Source organism: Lepisosteus platostomus, chromosome 22 (assembly GCF_059453375.1).
Source record: "Lepisosteus platostomus isolate fLepPlt1 chromosome 22, fLepPlt1.hap1, whole genome shotgun sequence".
NCBI lineage: Eukaryota > Metazoa > Chordata > Actinopteri > Semionotiformes > Lepisosteidae > Lepisosteus > Lepisosteus platostomus.
The window spans coordinates 2,544,290-2,558,264 of record NC_142632.1 but is presented as its reverse complement, the minus strand read 5'-3'; the positions used below and the strand labels follow the sequence as shown (position 1 = coordinate 2,558,264).

At 54.3% G+C, this 13,975-nt stretch overlaps 7 non-coding genes and 1 pseudogene across 7 annotated transcripts; 4 read left to right on the top strand and 4 right to left on the bottom strand.

Annotated features, from left to right (window-relative positions):
- The first annotated feature begins 4,694 nt into the window (after positions 1-4,694).
- Positions 4,695-4,866, top strand: LOC148643111 (U1 spliceosomal RNA). Its single transcript, XR_015929149.1, has one exon. It is a non-coding gene; the product is annotated as a U1 spliceosomal RNA (small nuclear RNA).
- Positions 4,867-5,502: 636 nt separating this feature from the next.
- LOC148643110 (5S ribosomal RNA) lies at positions 5,503-5,621 on the bottom strand. Its single transcript, XR_015929180.1, has one exon. It is a non-coding gene; the product is annotated as a 5S ribosomal RNA (ribosomal RNA).
- A 1,487-nt stretch (positions 5,622-7,108) lies between these two features.
- Positions 7,109-7,272, top strand: LOC148643109 (U1 spliceosomal RNA). The gene has a single exon (XR_015929187.1). It is a non-coding gene; the product is annotated as a U1 spliceosomal RNA (small nuclear RNA).
- A 637-nt stretch (positions 7,273-7,909) lies between these two features.
- On the bottom strand, positions 7,910-8,028 carry LOC148643108 (5S ribosomal RNA). Its single transcript, XR_015929214.1, has one exon. It is a non-coding gene; the product is annotated as a 5S ribosomal RNA (ribosomal RNA).
- Positions 8,029-9,834: 1,806 nt separating this feature from the next.
- Positions 9,835-9,998, top strand: LOC148643107 (U1 spliceosomal RNA). Its single transcript, XR_015929233.1, has one exon. It is a non-coding gene; the product is annotated as a U1 spliceosomal RNA (small nuclear RNA).
- Positions 9,999-10,634: 636 nt separating this feature from the next.
- Positions 10,635-10,753, bottom strand: LOC148643106 (5S ribosomal RNA). The gene has a single exon (XR_015929179.1). It is a non-coding gene; the product is annotated as a 5S ribosomal RNA (ribosomal RNA).
- A 1,807-nt stretch (positions 10,754-12,560) lies between these two features.
- On the top strand, positions 12,561-12,724 carry LOC148643105 (U1 spliceosomal RNA). The gene has a single exon (XR_015929234.1). It is a non-coding gene; the product is annotated as a U1 spliceosomal RNA (small nuclear RNA).
- Positions 12,725-13,360: 636 nt separating this feature from the next.
- On the bottom strand, positions 13,361-13,469 carry LOC148643104 (5S ribosomal RNA; annotated as a pseudogene).
- Between the last annotated feature and the right edge of the window lie 506 nt (positions 13,470-13,975).

The following is a 13,975-nucleotide window of genomic DNA, read 5'->3' as shown; positions in this document are numbered from 1 at the left end:
TGGCTTAACCAGTACTGCACCGTCCACCATGGAACTGAGGTTAGAGATGTTGACGGTATAAAAACAGGAGCAAGGAAATTCGAGGTTCGCTTACTACCGGACAATGTAAATGGAGGCTTAAGGCACCTGCCCTCTACAATCCGGCTGGGCGCCTGCAATGGCTATGTTTTTTATGTGGGACAACCAAAGGTGTGTCGGCGCTGTGGTGCTGTGGGACACCTGGCATCTTCCTGCACTGTGAAATGCTGCAAGACCTGTGGCAAACAGGGACATTTAGCCTCTGACTGTTCAATGCTGCCAAAGTGCAATTTATGTGGCTCGGAAGGACACGTTTTTAAGAACTGCCCTCACGCCTACGCCAATAAACTCAAAATGAGAAAGGATGAGGCAGTGCTTGTTTCAGCCAAACCGGCCCGAAAAGCCAAAGCAAACAACAAGTCAAACAAAGAACCCTTGTTGGACAAAGAGTCTCAGCCTCCAGCCAGGATCAGTCCTGCTGTGGCTCCGGGGCCGGTGGAAGAGAAATCCACTACGCTCCCACAACCGCAGACTGCACCAGACAAGCACGAGGGTTTGAAAACCCCCGAGAACAGCGAGGACCCCTCCCCCACTCCTGCTCCTCAGAACGAGGGCCAGTGTGGGGCCCCCCGGTGGAGCGGGTCCAGCGACGATACCCAGGATTCAGCGGAGCTGCTTTTCTCAGACTCTGCAAGTGCTACAGATGCCCTCCTCTCCTCCATCCAGTCCATCACGGAGGATCTGCAACAGCTGGTGGGTGAGGGGGAAGAGGAGACTGGTGCATCGGCTGCACCCCTTTCCCCTCAGTGCTCCCAGGAGCTGGACTTGAGGAAAAGGAAAAATGACTCTGTTTTCTCCCCGAGCGAGGAGGAAGGAGAGAATGGCGATGGGGACAGCTGGAACCCCTCCACCCCTCCCTCTACCCCCTTCCTTGAAATGGACTCCGTGAATGCTTTTACTGCTGCCACCCTGATGAAGGCTCATTCAGAGGATGGCTGGCAGGAAATTGGTAAGAAGAAAAAGAAAAAGAAGAAGGTAACAGGTGAGACCGAAGAGAAATGTGTTTTGTAAAGACTGGTTCCACTTTCTTATGTAATATGGCTCTAAACATAATTTCTCTTAACACCAGAGGTATCAATGACGGAGTTAAATGTCAGTGTGTCTTTGATTACCTCCAGCAGAGAGAGGGAGATGTGTTGATGTTGCAGGAGTGTGCTTTAGCCTATCAAGAGAGGTATAAAAGCTTTGAAGATAGGTGGGATAAAGGGCCTTCTGTTTGGTCAGGGGACAATAACAACAGAGCCTCTGGCGTGGCCATTCTTTTCAAAGGATGGGCTTTCAAATTGAAAAGTATTCAGAGGGTCATAGATGGCAGGTTGCTGTGTGTGGATGTGGAATGGGGGACCGTTAACCTGCGGCTAATCAATGTGTATTGTCCTACTGACGTGGGAGGAAGGGTGGAGCTACTCAAGGCACTCTCTCCCCTATTGTTAAGTAGCACAGACGTGATAGTGGGAGGGGATTTTAATTGTATCTTAGAGCACACAGACAGGCAGTCTAGCTCTCCGATAAAATTGGATTCCAGCTCACTGGCCCTGCAAAACTTAGTTCAAGACTTTAAACTCTCAGACACATATAGATGTATATATCCCACAACAGCAGGATATACATGGTCAGGGAGGAATAGCAGCTCCAGAATTGACTATTGCTTTGTCTCAGAGAGAGTGAAAGTTGTTGGGGTCACTCTTCAGCCTGTCTTCTTCTCAGATCATCAGGCTTTAGGGTGTAGAGTGGAACTCCAGGGCGGGACTGTCTTTGGCCCAGGCCTCTGGAAACTCAACACAAAGCTGCTAGAGAACGAGGGGGTAGTATCCCGCTACAAGGAGAAACTATCACAGTGGCTGTCCTTGCAGTGTCTGTACGGGTCAGTAGGAGAGTGGTGGGAGGAGGTGAAGATGAGGACAAAGACCTTTTTCATGGCTGAGGGAAGGAAGGCTGCTGCCAGACGGAGAGGAGTGCTAGCCAGGAAACAGAGGCAGCTGCAGCGTCTCTACACGATGCTGCACAGTGGCTTCGATGTGCTCGAGGATATCACCCTTTTAAAAAAGGACATCCGGAGCATAGCCGAAGAAAGTAGTCGAGGAGTGCTGTTAAGAGGCAGAGTGCAGTTCTTGGAAGAAAATGAGAAGTGTACTCGCTTCTTTTTCAGGAAAGTGGTAGGCTCCAAGTCTGTCATGGAAAGTGTAGTTGATGAGGAGGGACGAGAGAGAACAGAGCCGAGTGCTATCCTCTCCTGCACCAAGGCCTTCTACTCAAGACTGTACAGCTCTACAGAGGTAAAGGATGAAGAAATTCATTTTTTTACCTCAAAGCTAGAAAACGTTTTGAGTGAAGAAGATAGGGAAGTACTTGAGAGGGATTTGACAGTAGAAGAGCTGAGACAGGCTATGGAGAGCTTACAGAAGGGGAAAACTCCAGGTGCTGACGGGCTCCCTAAAGAATTTTATTGCACCTTTTGGGATCTGCTTCAGGATCCGCTACTGGTCCTATTCGAGGAAAGATATAAGACAGAATTGCTGCCTGACTCCTTAAGAGAAGGCACTATCTCTCTCTTGTTTAAGAAAGGAGCAAAAAATGACATAAAGAACTGGAGACCCCTCAGCCTGTTAGGCGTGGACACTAAGATCCTGTCCAAAGCCCTTTTCCTGCACCTACAAAATGTAGTGGCCTCACTGGTAGGGAAAGAACAGACTTGTGGGATAGCAGGACGCCTGATGAGCGACAACCTGGCCTTGTTGAGGGATGTCTGTCTGTACTCTGAGGATCGCTCCCTCCCTCTTTGCATTTTAGGTGTAGACCTAGAAAAGGCCTTTGACCGCCTAAACCGGCAGTACTTAACATCGGGACTTGAGCACATGAAGTTTGGCCCCATCATGAGAAAGTGGATTAACCTGCTGTACACAGGTAGCAACAGCAGAGTCATGGTTAATGGCAATAGATCACGCCCCTTTGAAGTCTGTTCAGGGGTGAGGCAGGGCTGCCCATTATCCCCCTTGTTATGCGTTTTGGCTATGGAGCCCTTAGCCTGTGCCTTGCGCCAGGATCAGGCCATTAATGGGATACCAGTGCCTGGAAGTGGGGGAGGAGAGGTAAAGACATCTCTATACATGGATGACGTCACCCTGCTCCTCTCTGACAATGCCTCAATTAGCAGAGCTCTGCAGTGCTGTGATCGTTTCTCTTTGGCTTTCTCCGCAAAAATTAACAAATCTAAGAGTGAGATTTTTTATCAGAACTGGAGGGAGCCAAAAGAAGGACATGATCTCAGGCTGCAAAAGAAGAGAATTAAGGTCCTGGGGGTGTATTTTGGAGAAGAGATGGGAACAGTAAATTGGCAGAACAAATTGCCAATCTTAAACAAAAAACTGATGCAATGGAAGGACCGAGACCTCACCATGACAGGGAAGGTGCTGGTCATCAAAGCCGAGCTCTTGCCTGTCTTGAATTTTCTGGCTTCTACCTTCCCAATCCCACACCGTGTTGCGGCGGTGATGAGGAGATTGATGTTTCAATTTCTATGGGGTGGGAAGCAGGAAAGACTCAGAAGGGAAATAATGTACAGGCCGCCACCCTCAGGGGGGAAGTCTGTCCCAGATATTGCTACGAAGCTGCTGTGCATTTTCCTGGCCTCTGTGCTGAGAGGCTTTGCAACAGCACCTGCAGCGCGTACCTGGACTTATTTTTCCAGGCTCTGGGTAGGTAGGGAGGTGTTCAGAGTGTGGGGTGTCAGACCCAAGCTGGACGTCCCACTCTCTGACACATGCCCTGCAATTTATGGGACAGTTAAAAGTTTTCTAAGATCTCACCCAATTGGCCATATTCCCCTCCGAGATGTCAGCGTCCAAAAACTGGAAGATTTCGTAGCACCCCAGAACAATAGGCAGACCCCTGTGGGCATTTTAACATCAGCCCAAACAAGGAAGGTGTGGAAACACACATCCTCTAAATTTCTGTGCAACATTCACAGAGATTTAGCCTGGAGTGTCGTCCACCAGTGCTTACCGGTACGAACTTTCTTGTACCGTAGGGGCCTCACCCCCAGCCCTCGCTGCGTTAGGGTGGGCTGCGGCGAGGAGGAGACTGTGACCCATCTCCTGTGGTCCTGCTTTTTTGCGAAGGCCTTCTGGGCCCAGTTTGAAGATTGGTTGCAGGCTCTCTCGCCCCAATTTACCCTGACCGCCGCTTTCATCATATACGGCATCTCTCCTGTCAAACTTCCCCCTGACGTGTTTGACAGGATCTGGGCCGTGGTGAACAGTGGGAAAGACGCCCTGTGGAGAGTGAGGAACATGGGGCTGTTCAAAGGCATCGAGGTCCCAGTCAAGGCAGCAGGTAGCCTGGCCCTGTTCATCACCCGAGAGAACTATTACCTCAGAGATCTGTGGAGAGAAGGGAGGGAGGAAGCAGAAAATCTGTGGGAAATAGAGAGCATAGGTCAACATCTCAAGAAACTGTGAAAAACATTATCATGTTTAAATAAAGAATGTGATTTGCACCAGAAAAAAAGAAAATTGTTGCTATGTAACTGTTACCGTGTCAAAATGTAATGAGATGTGATCATATATACTGTTTTAAGTATGTATATTAATGTAAAGCTTTCTGATTTGTGATTTCCTGTATTTTTTTGTGAAAAGAAAATAAAGTTCTTAAAAATCGAAAAAAAGGTTCACCCAGGGCGAGGCTCGGCCATTGCACTCCGGCTGTGTTGACCCCTGCGAATTCCCCAAATGTGGGAATCTCGACTGCATAATTTCTAGAAGTGGGGGACTGCGTTCGCGCTCTCCCCTGATGTGCTTGGTCCAAAATCAGATACGGGAGGGTTAGGACACCACGAGCTGCGTGGCTGCGGAAGGATCCCGGTTCGACAGGAGTGGACGCCGCTGCTGGTTCTCGCTGGCTTTTAGTTAGGGGTCCGGAGAAGCATCTCAAGCTAGTTCCACTACTCCTTCCGGACGTTCATTCCCTTTTCAAAGTCAGTCGTTTTGCTGTAGTCTGCGTTCTTTAGGCTGATTATCGAGGTTAGCCTTTATTTGGTCATGGGGGGCCTCGGTACTGTATGCTGAGTCTAAAGACAGTTTCACCCGTTTTCTGATTGCTCGGTTCTGTACCAGTGCAGACATGTCAAACAGTGAATGGCTGTACCTCTATTGTATCCGTGCTCAATGAATGAAATCGGTAACAAATGAATATATGTCTAGTTATACGAAAAACGAGTGGTTTATCGACTCATCTTCATTTGCAGATTTAGAGGCAGCTTCGATATTCGTTTTACAGACGGGTTTTTTTTTTTGAATATGGGTCACACACATGCCACAGCAACAAAACATCTCTAGAGATGAGGCTATAGATCACCTTTCCATCCTGCAGGTTTTCCTCCCAAAGCCTACGGCACCAACGGCGACCCCTGCTGGCCGGGAGAGCAAAAGCTTACAGCACCTGGTATTCCCAGGCAGTCTCCCATCCAAGTACTAACCAGGCCCGACGCTGCTTAGCTTCCGAGATCAGACGAGATCGGGCGTGTTCAGGGTGGTGTGGCCGTAAGCGAAAGCCCCGGCGCCTGACTCGCTACTTGAAGCTGTGTGTGGCGGGGGTTCCGTGCTCCCCGAGCGGGACTGAAGGATCGTTCGTGTGCCACTCTTTGGAAAGGAGCTGCTTTCCAAATCGCATTGTGTGCCTGGATGTTGGCGAATGCGCTCCCTTGTGTTGGCTCGTCCCGCACTGGAGGAGGACAAACAATCTGCACGGAGGAGCACCAGGCAAGTCTTCACCAGACAAAAACCTCCAGTGCACAGCACTCTGGAAACATTTCGGGGCTTTCGCGTGTTTATTTCAGCACGTAAAGCGCACCGGTCCAACACGTCGGCCGGGCGCGCGGCGCCTCCGCCCTCTTGTGGCCTTGCGGCGTCAGAGCAAGAGGCTCCTTCTCGCTGCCCTTCCGCTGTGTTGCAGGACCCGGAGCGCGCACTTTGTGGGGGGCGGGGGACCGCGTTCGCGCTCTGCCCCCGGTCACACCTCTTGCAGGAGCAGCAGCAACCGGTGCTTTTCCGGGGTGGAATCTCCTATCCGGGTGCCGGCCAGGCTCACACCTGCTGGGCTGCCCCGGGGGTGAGCCCAGTCGAGAGTCGCAGGGCCAGATCTAGTCACCGGGGAGAAACGATACAAGTGAAGGATTGCTCGGCTCTCGGCACTTGAAAAGACCGACAAATGTCTCGTTCCCGCCGGAGCTGAATGTACCCGCATGTGTGGTGTCGTCTTCTTCCCCCGCCCCGCTGTGTTTGCTGTATTGTCTCTGAAGCCGGCCCCCCCGAGACGAGACGGGCTGTTCCTGTGCCCCAATTAACACTTTACAGGTGCCATTCCCCGGCATTGTGGCCATTGTCGGTGCTCACACGCGATAAGATAAGGCGGAGGAGTGCGGGGCATGCCCAGCGGCAGACATTCAAGGAGGGGGTAGGGCGAGGTGAGGTGAGGTGCGACACGCCGGAGCCCCGACGCAGCTAATGCGGAGCACTTGTTGGACTGGCATCGAAAGGACGTGTGCGCACGGAGCGAGCCTTCCCTGCGGCGGAGCGCGGGAACTTTCTCCCCCCCTCCCGCTGCAGGAGTTGTGTGCACTGCAGCGGTGCCGAGAGAAAAGCACAGAAGGCAGCAGGCTCTGGAGAGCAGGTAAGAGACGGAGCCTTGTGGGCAGGCGAGCAGGCCCGTTTTTTGGAAATTGCTGAAAAGGTTTGTTCGGTGTGTGGCAGGCGCACGTCGCGAGCTTGCGTGGCGATCTGCCGGTCTGGAGTTATGCAAATGAGGCCGAATTGCATCCCGGGACATGCTGCGAATGCGCAACGGCGACTGCAGATGTGTAGGAAACGGCGCGCTCGTTTTCTCGTTTTGCCCACACTTTTGAGTGTTAGTGTGGCGTGTGAGTGTGTGAAAGAGTGGGCCCAGCAGGAGGCGGTGGCGTGCGGGGCGAGGAGGTGGCCTAGGCTGCGCGATTTGTGCTGTGGGTGCGGGCCGCTTGCAGGGGCCTGTTTAACTCATACTTACCTGGCAGGGGAGATACCTTGATCAAGAAGGAGGTTCACCCAGGGCGAGGCTCGGCCATTGCACTCCGGCTGTGCTGACCCCTGCGAATTCCCCAAATGTGGGAATCTCGACTGCATAATTTCTGGTAGTGGGGGACTGCGTTCGCGCTCTCCCCTGATGTGCTTGGTCCAAAATCAGATACGGGAGGGTTAGGACACCACGAGCTGCGTGGCTGCGGAAGGATCCCGGTTCGACAGGAGTGGACGCCGCTGCTTGTTCTCGCTGGCTTTTAGTTAGGGGTCCGGAGAAGCATCTCAAGCTAGTTCCACTACTCCTTCCGGACGTTCATTCCCTTTTCAAAGTAAGTCGTTTTGCTGTAGTCTGCGTTCTTTAGGCTGATTATCGAGGTTAGCCTTTATTTGGTCATGGGGGGCCTCGGTACTGTATGCTGAGTCTAAAGACAGTTTCACCCGTTTTCTGATTGCTCGGTTCTGTACCAGTGCAGACATGTCAAACAGTGAATGGCTGTACCTCTACTGTATCCGTGCTCAATGAATGAAATCGGTAAGAAATGAATATATGTCTAGTTATACGAAAAACGAGTGGTTTATCGACTCATCTTCATTTGCAGATTTAGAGGCAGCTTCGATATTCGTTTTACAGACGGGTTTTTTTTTTTTGAATATGGGTCACACACATGCCACAGCAACAAAACATCTCTAGAGATGAGGCTATAGATCACCTTTCCATCCTGCAGGTTTTCCTCCCAAAGCCTACGGCACCAACGGCGACCCCTGCTGGCCGGGAGAGCAAAAGCTTACAGCACCTGGTATTCCCAGGCAGTCTCCCATCCAAGTACTAACCAGGCCCGACGCTGCTTAGCTTCCGAGATCAGACGAGATCGGGCGTGTTCAGGGTGGTGTGGCCGTAAGAGAAAGCCCCGGCGCCTGACTCGCTACTTGAAGCTGTGTGTGGCGGGGGTTCCGTGCCCCCCGAGCGGGACTGAAGGATCGTTCGTGTGCAACTCTTTGGAAAGGAGCTGCTTTCCAAATCGCATTGCGTGCCTGGATGTTGGCGAATGCGCTCCCTTGTGTTGGCACGTCCCGCACTGGAGGAGGACAAACAATCTGCACGGAGGAGCACCAGGCAAGTCTTCACCAGACAAAAACCTCCAGTGCACAGCACTCTGGAAACATTTCGGGGCTTTCGCGTGTTTATTTCAGCACGTAAAGCGCACCGGTCCAACACGTCGGCCGGGCGCGCGGCGCCTCCGCCCTCTTGTGGCCTTGCGGCGTCAGAGCAAGAGGCTCCTTCTCGCTGCCCTTCCGCTGTGTTGCAGGGCCCCGAGAGGGAACCCGGAGCGCGCACTTTGTGGGGGGCGGGGGACCGCGTTCGCGCTCTGCCCCCGGTCTCTTGCGCGAGTACTAAATCTCACGGACAGGGGGGCCTCGTCATTGATTGTTACAGGTGAGACGGGGATTAGGAGGAGACCCCGACTGATGGGTAAAGGGGAGCACTAACACCAGAGGGACACCCCCGGCGTCTCTTTTTGAGAGACGCCCTGGGGTTTCCTAATGGCCAAGGAGGGTCGGGACCTCGGTTTGACGCCTCCCCCGAAGGACGGCGCCTGTTTGTGCAGCAGAGTGTCGCCATCAGGAGGCTGGGGCGTAAGAGAGCCACACAGCCCGCAGGGTGAGCGCTCCCTACTGGTCCCAGTCACACCTCTTGCAGGAGCAGCAGCAACCGGAGCTTTTCCGGGGTGGAATCTCCCATCTGGGTGCCGGCCAGGCTCACACCTGCTGGGCTGCCCCGGGGGTGAGCCCAGTCGAGAGTCGCAGGGCCAGATCTAGTCACCGGGGAGAAACGATACAAGTGAAGGATTGCTCGGCTCTCGGCACTTGAAAAGACCGACAAATGTCTCGTTCCCGCCGGAGCTGAATGTACCCGCATGTGTGGTGTCGTCTTCTTCCCCCGCCCCGCTGTGTTTGCTGTATTGTCTCTGAAGCCGGCCCCCCCGAGACGAGACGGGCTGTTCCTGTGCCCCAATTAACACTTTACAGGTGCCATTCCCCGGCATTGTGGCCATTGTCGGTGCTCACACGCGATAAGATAAGGCGGAGGAGAGCGGGGCATGCCCAGCGCAGACATTCAAGGAGGGGGTAGGGCGAGGTGAGGTGAGGTGCGACACGCCGGAGCCCCGACGCAGCTAATGCGGAGCACTTGTTGGACTGGCATCGAAAGGACGTGTGCGCACGGAGCGAGCCTTCCCTGCGGCGGAGCGTGGGAACTTTCTCCCCCCCTCCCGCTGCAGGAGTTGTGTGCACTGCAGCGGTGCCGAGAGAAAAGCACAGAAGGCAGCAGGCTCTGGAGAGCAGGTAAGAGACGGAGCCTTGTGGGCAGGCGAGCAGGCCCGTTTTTTGGAAATTGCTGAAAAGGTTTGTTCGGTGTGTGGCAGGCGCACGTCGCGAGCTTGCGTGGCGATCTGCCGGTCTGGAGTTATGCAAATGAGGCCGAATTGCATCCCGGGACATGCTGCGAATGCGCAACGGCGACTGCAGATGTGTAGGAAACGGCGCGCTCGTTTTCTCGTTTTGCCCACACTTTTGAGTGTTAGTGTGGCGTGTGAGTGTGTGAAAGAGTGGGCCCAGCAGGAGGCGGTGGCGTGCGGGGCGAGGAGGTGGCCTAGGCTGCGCGATTTGTGCTGTGGGTGCGGGCCGCTTGCAGGGGCCTGTTTAACTCATACTTACCTGGCAGGGGAGATACCTTGATCAATAAGGAGGTTCACCCAGGGCGAGGCTCGGCCATTGCACTCCGGCTGTGCTGACCCCTGCGAATTCCCCAAATGTGGGAATCTCGACTGCATAATTTCTGGTAGTGGGGGACTGCGTTCGCGCTCTCCCCTGACGTGCTTGGTCCAAAATCAGATACGGGAGGGTTAGGACACCACGAGCTGCGTGGCTGCGGAAGGATCCCGGTTCGACAGGAGTGGACGCCGCTGCTGGTTCTCGCTGGCTTTTAGTTAGGGGTCCGGAGAAGCATCTCAAGCTAGTTCAACTACTCCTTCCGGACGTTCATTCCCTTTTCAAAGTCAGTCGTTTTGCTGTAGTCTGCGTTCTTTAGGCTGATTATCGAGGTTAGCCTTTATTTGGTCATGGGGGGCCTCGGTACTGTATGCTGAGTCTAAAGACAGTTTCACCCGTTTTCTGATTGCTCGGTTCTGTACCAGTGCAGACATGTCAAACAGTGAATGGCTGTACCTCTATTGTATCCGTGCTCAATGAATGAAATCGGTAACAAATGAATATATGTCTAGTTATACGAAAAACGAGTGGTTTATCGACTCATCTTCATTTGCAGATTTAGAGGCAGCTTCGATATTCGTTTTACAGACGGGTTTTTTTTTTTGAATATGGGTCACACACATGCCACAGCAACAAAACATCTCTAGAGATGAGGCTATAGATCACCTTTCCATCCTGCAGGTTTTCCTCCCAAAGCCTACGGCACCAACGGCGACCCCTGCTGGCCGGGAGAGCAAAAGCTTACAGCACCTGGTATTCCCAGGCAGTCTCCCATCCAAGTACTAACCAGGCCCGACGCTGCTTAGCTTCCGAGATCAGACGAGATCGGGCGTGTTCAGGGTGGTGTGGCCGTAAGCGAAAGCCCCGGCGCCTGACTCGCTACTTGAAGCTGTGTGTGGCGGGGGTTCCGTGCCCCCCGAGCGGGACTGAAGGATCGTTCGTTTGCAACTCTTTGGAAAGGAGCTGCTTTCCAAATCGCATTGCGTGCCTGGATGTTGGCGAATGCGCTCCCTTGTGTTGGCTCGTCCCGCACTGGAGGAGGACAAACAATCTGCACGGAGGAGCACCAGGCAAGTCTTCACCAGACAAAAACCTCCAGTGCACAGCACTCTGGAAACATTTCGGGGCTTTCGCGTGTTTATTTCAGCACGTAAAGCGCACCGGTCCAACACGTCGGCCGGGCGCGCGGCGCCTCCGCCCTCTTGTGGCCTTGCGGCGTCAGAGCAAGAGGCTCCTTCTCGCTGCCCTTCCGCTGTGTTGCAGGGCCCCGAGAGGGAACCCGGAGCGCGCACTTTGTGGGGGGCGGGGGACCGCGTTCGCGCTCTGCCCCCGGTCTCTTGCGCGAGTACTAAATCTCACGGACAGGGGGGCCTCGTCATTGATTGTTACAGGTGAGACGGGGATTAGGAGGAGACCCCGACTGATGTGTAAAGGGGAGCACTAACACCAGAGGGACACCCCCGGCGTCTCTTTTTGAGAGACGCCCTGGGGTTTCCTAATGGCCAAGGAGGGTCGGGACCTAGGTTTGACGCCTCCCCCGAAGGACGGCGCCTGTTTGTGCAGCAGAGTGTCGCCATCAGGAGGCTGGGGCGTAAGAGAGCCACACAGCCCGCAGGGTGAGCGCTCCCTACTGGTCCCAGTCACACCTCTTGCAGGAGCAGCAGCAACCGGAGCTTTTCCGGGGTGGAATCTCCCATCAGGGTGCCGGCCAGGCTCACACCTGCTGGGCTGCCCCGGGGGTGAGCCCAGTCGAGAGTCGCAGGGCCAGATCTAGTCACCGGGGAGAAACGATACAAGTGAAGGATTGCTCGGCTCTCGGCACTTGAAAAGACCGACAAATGTCTCGTTCCCGCCGGAGCTGAATGTACCCGCATGTGTGGTGTCGTCTTCTTCCCCCGCCCCGCTGTGTTTGCTGTATTGTCTCTGAAGCAGGCCCCCCCGAGAAGAGACGGGCTATTCCTGTGCCCCAATTAACACTTTACAGGTGCCATTCCCCGGCATTGTGGCCATTGTCGGTGCTCACACGCGATAAGATAAGGCGGAGGAGAGCGGGGCATGCCCAGCGGCAGACATTCAAGGAGGGGGCAGTGCGAGGTGAGGTGAGGTGCGACACGCCGGAGCCCCGACGCAGCTAATGCGGAGCACTTGTTGGACTGGCATCGAAAGGACGTGTGCGCACGGAGCGAGCCTTCCCTGCGGCGGAGCGTGGGAACTTTCTCCCCCCCTCCCGCTGCAGGAGTTGTGTGCACTGCAGCGGTGCCGAGAGAAAAGCAAAGAAGGCAGCAGGCTCTGGAGAGCAGGTAAGAGACGGAGCCTTGTGGGCAGGCGAGCAGGCCCGTTTTTTGGAAATTGCTGAAAAGGTTTGTTCGGTGTGTGGCAGGCGCACGTCGCGAGCTTGCGTGGCGATCTGCAGGTCTGGAGTTATGCAAATGAGGCCGAATTGCATCCCGGGACATGCTGCGAATGCGCAACGGCGACTGCAGATGTGTAGGAAACGGCGCGCTCGTTTTCTCGTTTTGCCCACACTTTTGAGTGTTAGTGTGGCGTGTGAGTGTGTGAAAGAGTGGGCCCAGCAGGAGGCGGTGGCGTGCGGGGCGAGGAGGTGGCCTAGGCTGCACGATTTGTGCTGTGGGTGCGGGCCGCTTGCAGGGGCCTGTTTAACTCATACTTACCTGGCAGGGGAGATACCTTGATCAAGAAGGAGGTTCACCCAGGGCGAGGCTCGGCCATTGCACTCCGGCTGTGCTGACCCCTGCGAATTCCCCAAATGTGGGAATCTCGACTGCATAATTTCTGGTAGTGGGGGACTGCGTTCGTGCTCTCCCCTGATGTGCTTGGTCCAAAATCAGATACGGGAGGGTTAGGACACCACGAGCTGCGTGGCTGCGTAAGGATCCCGGTTCGACAGGAGTGGACGCCGCTGCTGGTTCTCGCTGGCTTTTAGTTAGGGGTCCGGAGAAGCATCTCAAGCTAGTTCCACTACTCCTTCCGGACGTTCATTCCCTTTTCAAAGTCAGTCGTTTTGCTGTAGTCTGCGTTCTTTAGGCTGATTATCGAGGTTAGCCTTTATTTGGTCATGGGGGGCCTCGGTACTGTATGCTGAGTCTAAAGACAGTTTCACCCGTTTTCTGATTGCTCGGTTCTGTACCAGTGCAGACATGTCAAACAGTGAATGGCTGTACCTCTATTGTATCCGTGCTCAATGAATGAAATCGGTAACAAATGAATATATGTCTAGTTATACGAAAAACGAGTGGTTTATCGACTCATCTTCATTTGCAGATTTAGAGGCAGCTTCGATATTCGTTTTACAGACGGGTTTTTTTTTTTGAATATGGGTCACACACATGCCACAGCAACAAAACATCTCTAGAGATGAGGCTATAGATCACCTTTCCATCCTGCAGGTTTTCCTCCCAAAGCCTACGGCACCAACGGCGACCCCTGCTGGCCGGGAGAGCAAAAGCTTACAGCACCTGGTACTCCCAGGCAGTCTCCCATCCAAGTACTAACCAAGCCCGACGCTGCTTAGCTTCCGAGATCGGGCGTGTTCAGGGTGGTGTGGCCGTAAGCGAAAGCCCTGGCGCCTGACTCGCTACTTGAAGCTGTGTGTGGCGGGGGTTCCGTGCCCCCCGAGCGGGACTGAAGGATCGTTCGTTTGCAACTCTTTGGAAAGGAGCTGCTTTCCAAATCGCATTGCGTGCCTGGATGTTGGCGAATGCGCTCCCTTGTGTTGGCTCGTCCCGCACTGGAGGAGGACAAACAATCTGCACGGAGGAGCACCAGGCAAGTCTTCACCAGACAAAAACCTCCAGTGCACAGCACTCTGGAAACATTTCGGGGCTTTCGCGTGTTTATTTCAGCACGTAAAGCGCACCGGTCCAACACGTCGGCCGGGCGCGCGGCGCCTCCGCCCTCTTGTGGCCTTGCGGCGTCAGAGCAAGAGGCTCCTTCTCGCTGCCCTTCCGCTGTGTTGCAGGGCCCCGAGAGGGAACCCGGAGCGCGCACTTTGTGGGGGGCGGGGGACCGCGTTCGCGCTCTGCCCCCGGTCTCTTGCGCGAGTACTAAATCTCACGGAC